Source organism: Ursus americanus, chromosome 10, assembly GCF_024610735.1.
Source record: "Ursus americanus isolate L20-20 chromosome 10, mUrsAme1.1.p, whole genome shotgun sequence".
Taxonomy (NCBI): domain Eukaryota; kingdom Metazoa; phylum Chordata; class Mammalia; order Carnivora; family Ursidae; genus Ursus; species Ursus americanus.
In genome coordinates this window covers 614,035-620,034 of record NC_142136.1, presented here as the reverse complement: position 1 = coordinate 620,034, position 6,000 = coordinate 614,035, and positions in this window count along the sequence as shown.

The following is a 6,000-nucleotide window of genomic DNA, read 5'->3' as shown; positions in this document are numbered from 1 at the left end:
GCCCTCAGCTCTGTCCAGCACACATCTCATTCTCTCTCCCCGCCACGGAAGCGGCCGTCGCCAGCCACATGTGGGCGGGTGCAAGCCCCTGCTCAGGTCACCAGCCGGGTCTGGTTCTGTGGCTGGCTCTCGAGGGAAAGCTGCCGAAAAGGCACGGGGACCTCTTCCCCACAGCCTGAGGCTCCGAGACCATGGTCAGCAGGAGCTGGCGGGAGAGGGGGTGCGGCAGCCCCAGCCACCGGCCCTGCTGGGTCCGGAGCCTCTAGTGACATCATCTACCAGATGCGATGTGAAAAGGACATGGAGCAGATGGGTGAGTTTGAGGTCCCCTGGCTAATGATCCTGCAGCCCCAGGTGGTCGTGCAGAAGCCTTTTGCCTGGGAGGCTGGGTGGGGGTTGGGTGGGTCATGTTAACACTCACACTGTCTTGTTGTCGTGGGACCGTTCTAAATCAGAGAGGAAGAGTACACTGGGCTCTGCCTGGTGTTGTCCGAGGCACCACGGAAGCTGACGCAGGGCACCCCACCCCTGCCGGCAGCACCCCCGACCTTGACCCCGGCTCCAGCTCCACTCCCTAGCCTTCCTCCACCACCCACCTGTGGTTTGGGCCAGACACCTGGGTGTGGGGGGGGGCAGGTAGCAAGTGAGAATTTCCTTTAAACATCCCTTTGGTGTCTCCTTGAAAGGCTGAGCACTGGCTGACCCTGCGGCTTGCTCATCGCCAACTGGACTGGCCCCCGAAATGGGTCTGGTGTCGATTTCCTCCTTAGTTTCCAGTTTAGTTCCATCTGGACCTATTTTCCTGTGTCCTCAGCAGAACAGATCTCAACTCCTCCAGCCAGCAGCCCCCACTGACACCCACACGGCTCCCCTCCCTGACCCCGTGGGTCCCAGGCCCCCACCCACCCACCCCGACAGACTCCAGGCCACTTTATGGCCCATTTCCTTCGTCCATCAGTCAGAGGAGGTGGTTAGACAAGACGGCTGCCGTGGGGAATCTTTTTTCCTGTAAGGACACCAAGGAGCAAGAAGAGCACGCGGAGGAAGGAAAGCGGCCAGAGCAGAAAGAAATCACAGACACGCCCCCGCAGCTGGAGGGCAGGCGGCGGGAGGGGCGAGAGGAGCCGGAGGCAGATGGGGCCGTGGGGTGGGCTCTGAGCCTCGGCTGGCTTCCACACTGCAGGGGTGCACCGCCCCTGGGGCCAGATGGCCCATTCCTTGAAAGAAGCCAGAAATCTGGAACTCTGTGTAGAATCCTGTGAGCTGTGAATGTCGGCAACATTTTTTACTTTTATTTTTCCTTTTTAATCTTGGATAGGGCAAACCGTCCGTTTGCAGCTTTCATACCAAGAGATGTTTCCTGGGTTTTTTAAACTAAGATTTTGTTTTATATATTTATACAGAAAAGTAGAAAATGCCAGACAAAAGAAAGAGTGCTTGTATTTCACTGCTAAAAATAACTATATAAAGTGAGAAGGGAAAGCAGTCCCAAGATCTCCAGTCTCTGGTCTGACCGGAGTCTGGTCACCAAAGGGGAACTGGGCCAACGTGGGCTGGAGTGGTCCTCGGGCCAGAATGTGCAGGGCCAAGTGGGCAGAGGTGGGTGATATAGTTTTGGAATATAGGTGAGGTTCGGTGGGGTGAGGTCTGGAGCCGATGGCCAAGAAGGAATTCTTGAGGCAACTTTGGTGCAAAAAAGGTGGTTTATTACAGCACGGGGACAGGCCCCGTGGGCAGAAAGAGCTGCTGCCCCGGGTTGTGAGGGTGGCTGATTATATACCATGGGGCTGGGGGAGGTGAGGAAAAGGGAGGTTTCAGAGGAACTTTCATACACTAAAGAGGACCTACAAGACCCCGGAGGCCTTGCCTTTGTCAAGTACGGGTGGTTTCTCCCTCTAGCAAGGCTTTAATGAGCAGAGAGTTGGCGGCTTCCTGGGAGAATGTCACACTGGCTCACCCCGGAGTGGGGGTGGGGGTAGCAGGGTGTCAGCCTGTGCTTTGTCCTCAGCCAGCCTGTGGCTCCCTCATCAGCAGGAACTGAAGTAACACTGAGATGTCTCAGGCGTTGGACCTCAGGTGGAATGACCAGGGCCGTCGGGACCTCTGTTCCCACATGCTGGTGCGTGCTTGGTTCAGTGTGTTTGTCTGCTGAGCATAAATCCTCGTGCAGCCTCACCCAGCGGAGGATAAACACTCCTCAAGAGAAGTGACTACTAACCCAGATTTGGTGCTTACCAGCCTCTCTAGCTGCTTCCTTTTTGTTTTCTCTTACACATATGACGTGCGCGTGCGCTCTGAGTCTGTTGTCTGTCAGCTGTCAGTGGGGTGGGTACGTGGGCGTGAGGGACGATCTACCTCATTTGTGTTCGGTGCTGCTTCTGATCCTGTTGTGGGTACACGTCCCTGTTGGGTCTCCTGCTGTTGGACCTTGAACTGTGGTTCACTTTTTGGTAGTGTAAACCCTGATGCTGAGTGTGCCCCCGGATACACCCTAGAAGCAGCATGGCTGGGCAGTAGGGTATGGGAATACTCAACCTAATAAGATAATGCCAAATTATTCTCAAAAGTGATGACATCAGTTTACATCCCTACTAGCTGTGTGTAAGGGATATGACTGATCCACAGCCTTTCCAATACTTGCTGTTGTCAGACTTGCACAGCAAGTGGGTATAAACCGATTTCTGCTTGAGCTCTTCATTTGCATTCCCCTGATAATTAATAAGACTAAGAATCAATTCAAATGTATATATGTTGGCCAATTTATAATACTGACTCTGCCAATCCATGAGCGTAGCAGATCCTTCCATTTACTTAATTCTTCTTTAGTTTTTGTAGACTTCTGTGCAGGGGTCTTATGTATTTTTTTCATTACCTTTATTCCTAGGTATTTTACATTTTGGATCCATTGCTCAATGGCATTTTAAAAAGCTGTCTATTGCCATATAACGTACCTACATAAAGGTGCAAATATCACAAATTTACAGCTTCAGGAACTTTCACCGAACACACCTATGTAACCTGTGCCCAGCTCAAGAACCTTATCCGCACCCAACGACCCTGCATAGAGGGGTATTCTCTTCCATTCATTTCTACCCCCACAAGTAATCACAGGTGACCTGGCTTACTTTTGCTTACTTGGTACTTTGTAATAATGGACTCACACAAAATGTAGTCTTTTGGGTCAGGCAACTTTTGCTCAAAGTGGTGTGAGGAAGTTGACCCAAGTGTTGCCTGTGGTCATGGACATTCCTTCCAAGTGTACCTGTATCACAGCTTTTCCTTCTACAAAGGGGCAGCAGGGAGGTGCCCCTGGGGCCATTACACATAGTGCTCCTGGAAGCGCTCTAGAAGAGTCTTTGGTAGACGTATGCACTTACTTTTCTTGGATCTACTCTTGGAATGCCGTTGCTGGGTCACAGAGCACTTGTATGCTTGACTTGATTAGGAAATATCAAGCAGTTTTCCAAAGCGATTTGAACATGTTACTCCTAGCAGCAAGGTATGACAGTTCCAGGTGTACCACATTTTTATCAACAGTTTTTATTATCAACCCCTTGTTTTTGGGTGTGAGATGGTATCCTACAGTGGTTTTAATTTGCATTTTCCTGATTGCTAAGGAAGTTGGAAACATTTTCACATGCTTCTTAGTTATTCAGATTTCTTCTTTAATATAATAGTTCAAGTTTTTGACAATTAACAGAGTTCTTTACGTTTTATTTATTGATTTGTAGTTGTTCTTTGCATAGGAGTTTTTATCAGAAATACCGATTGTGAATACGTTCCCTAGTCTATGGATGTCTTCTAAACTTGCTTTTGATGAAAAAGAGTTTTAACTTTTGATAAAGTTTAATTTACACATTTTTTTCTTTTGTTGTTAGTGCCATATTTGTCCTATTTTTAAAACCCTTGCCTATTCCAAGGTCCTGTTTTCTTCTAGAAAATTTAAATTAAGCTTTCAGAAATTATTTTTTTGAGTTTGGTATGAGTACAGATCAAAGTTTATTTTTTTCCACATGGAAATCCAGTAGATTCAGCACCATTTATTGGAAAGACTTTCTTTTCCCTGTTGAATTACATCAATGCCTTTTTTGAAAATCAAGTAACTGTAAACATGTGGGTCTGTTGGGATTTTCTATTCCGTCTCCTTGATCTGTTTATCCTTTGTCACATCACATTGTCTAAATGTGGCATCAAAATCTGGTAGTGCAAATCCTTCAACAGTACTGTTCTTCAGATTGTCTTGATATTGTAAGATGTTGGTATTAAATATAAATTTTGAAATCAGATTGTCACTGGAAAATCTGAAAATACATGGAGATTAAACAACACATTTCTAAAAAACACATGGATAAGGAAGAAATCTCAAGAGAAATTTAAAAGTATTTTGAACAAAATGAAAATGAAAACATGACTTACCTCATTTGTGGTATGCAGTGAAAGCAGTGCTTAGAGGGGAACTGACAGCACTGAGTGCACACAGTCAAGAAGAAGAAAGATTTAAAACCGGTCACCAAAGCTTCCACCCTGGGAAGCTGAAAAAAGAAGAGCAAATTAAATCCAAAGTAAGCAGAAGAAAGTAAATTACAAACCTAGACCAGATGTCAATGCAATTGAAAACAGGAGGACATCAATAGAGAAAATCAATGAAACCAAAAGCTCTTTCTTTGAAAATATCAATAAAATCATAAAATTCTAGCTGGGCTAAGAAAAAAAAAGAGAAGACACAAATTACTAATATCAGAAACAAAAGAAGGGACATTACTACAGATCCCATGGACATTAAAAGGATAAGAAAGGACTATTATGGGGGCGCCTGGGTGGCTCAGTCGGTTGAGTGTCTGCCTTCCGGTCATGATCTTGGGGTCCTGGGATCAAGTCCCACATTGGGCTCCCTGCTCAACAGAGAGTCTGCTTCTCCCTCTCTCTCTCTGTCGTTCCCCCTGATTGTGCTCTCTCTCTCCGTGTCAAGTAAATAAATAAAATCTTTAAAAAAAAAAAGTTATGAACAACTCCTTGCCCACAAACCCACAGATGTGATAACCCAGATGAAATGAACTAATTCCTTAAAAGACACTGTAGTGTTAAGTGACATTAAGCTATTTTTTCTCTTCTTTTAAATTAAAAATCAATTTAATTAACATATAGTGTATTATTAGTTTTAGAGGTAGAGTTCAATGATTCATCAGTTGCATACAACACCCAGTGCTCACTCCATCATGTGCCCTCTTTAATGCCCATCGTCCAGTTACCCCATCCCCCCACCTACCTCCCTTCCAGCAGCCCTCAGTTTGTTTCCTAGAGTTAAGAGTCTCTTATGGTTTGTCTCCCTCTCTGATTTCGTCTCATTTTATTTTTCCTTCCTTTTCCCTATGTTTATCTGGTTTTTTTCTCAAATTCCACGTATGAATGAAATCATATGGTATTTGTCTTTCTCTCACTGACTTATTTCACTTAGCCTAATATGTTCTAGTTCCATCCACATTGTTGCAAAGGGCAAGATTTCATTCTTTTTTTTTTAAAGATTTTTTAAAATTTTATTTATTTGTCAGAGAGAGAGAGAGAGCACAAGCAGGGGGAGTGGCAGGCAGAAGGATAAGCAGGCTCCCCGCTGAGCAAGGACCCTGATATAGGACTTGATCCCAGGACCCTGGGAGCAATACCTGAGCCGAAGGCAGATGCTTCACTGACTGAGCCACCCAGACATCCCAAGATTTCACTTTTTTTGATGGCTGAGTAATATTCCATTGTATATATACACAACATCTTCTTTATCCAGTCATCTGACATGAAGCTTTTGATTACTGAGGCATCCATTTCAAAAGACATCTGTCTTGAATAAACATATCTCCCCCTGTATGACACAGCTTCCAGCCAAAACAAAACAAAAACCAGATAAGGAACGAGGTCAGCCCCAGACATGAAGGTCCCTCTTTCAGAAAGCTCTGGGTAACCTAGGTAACAGTGTGAAGGACTCCATATCTCCCTTCAGTGCCCTAATTC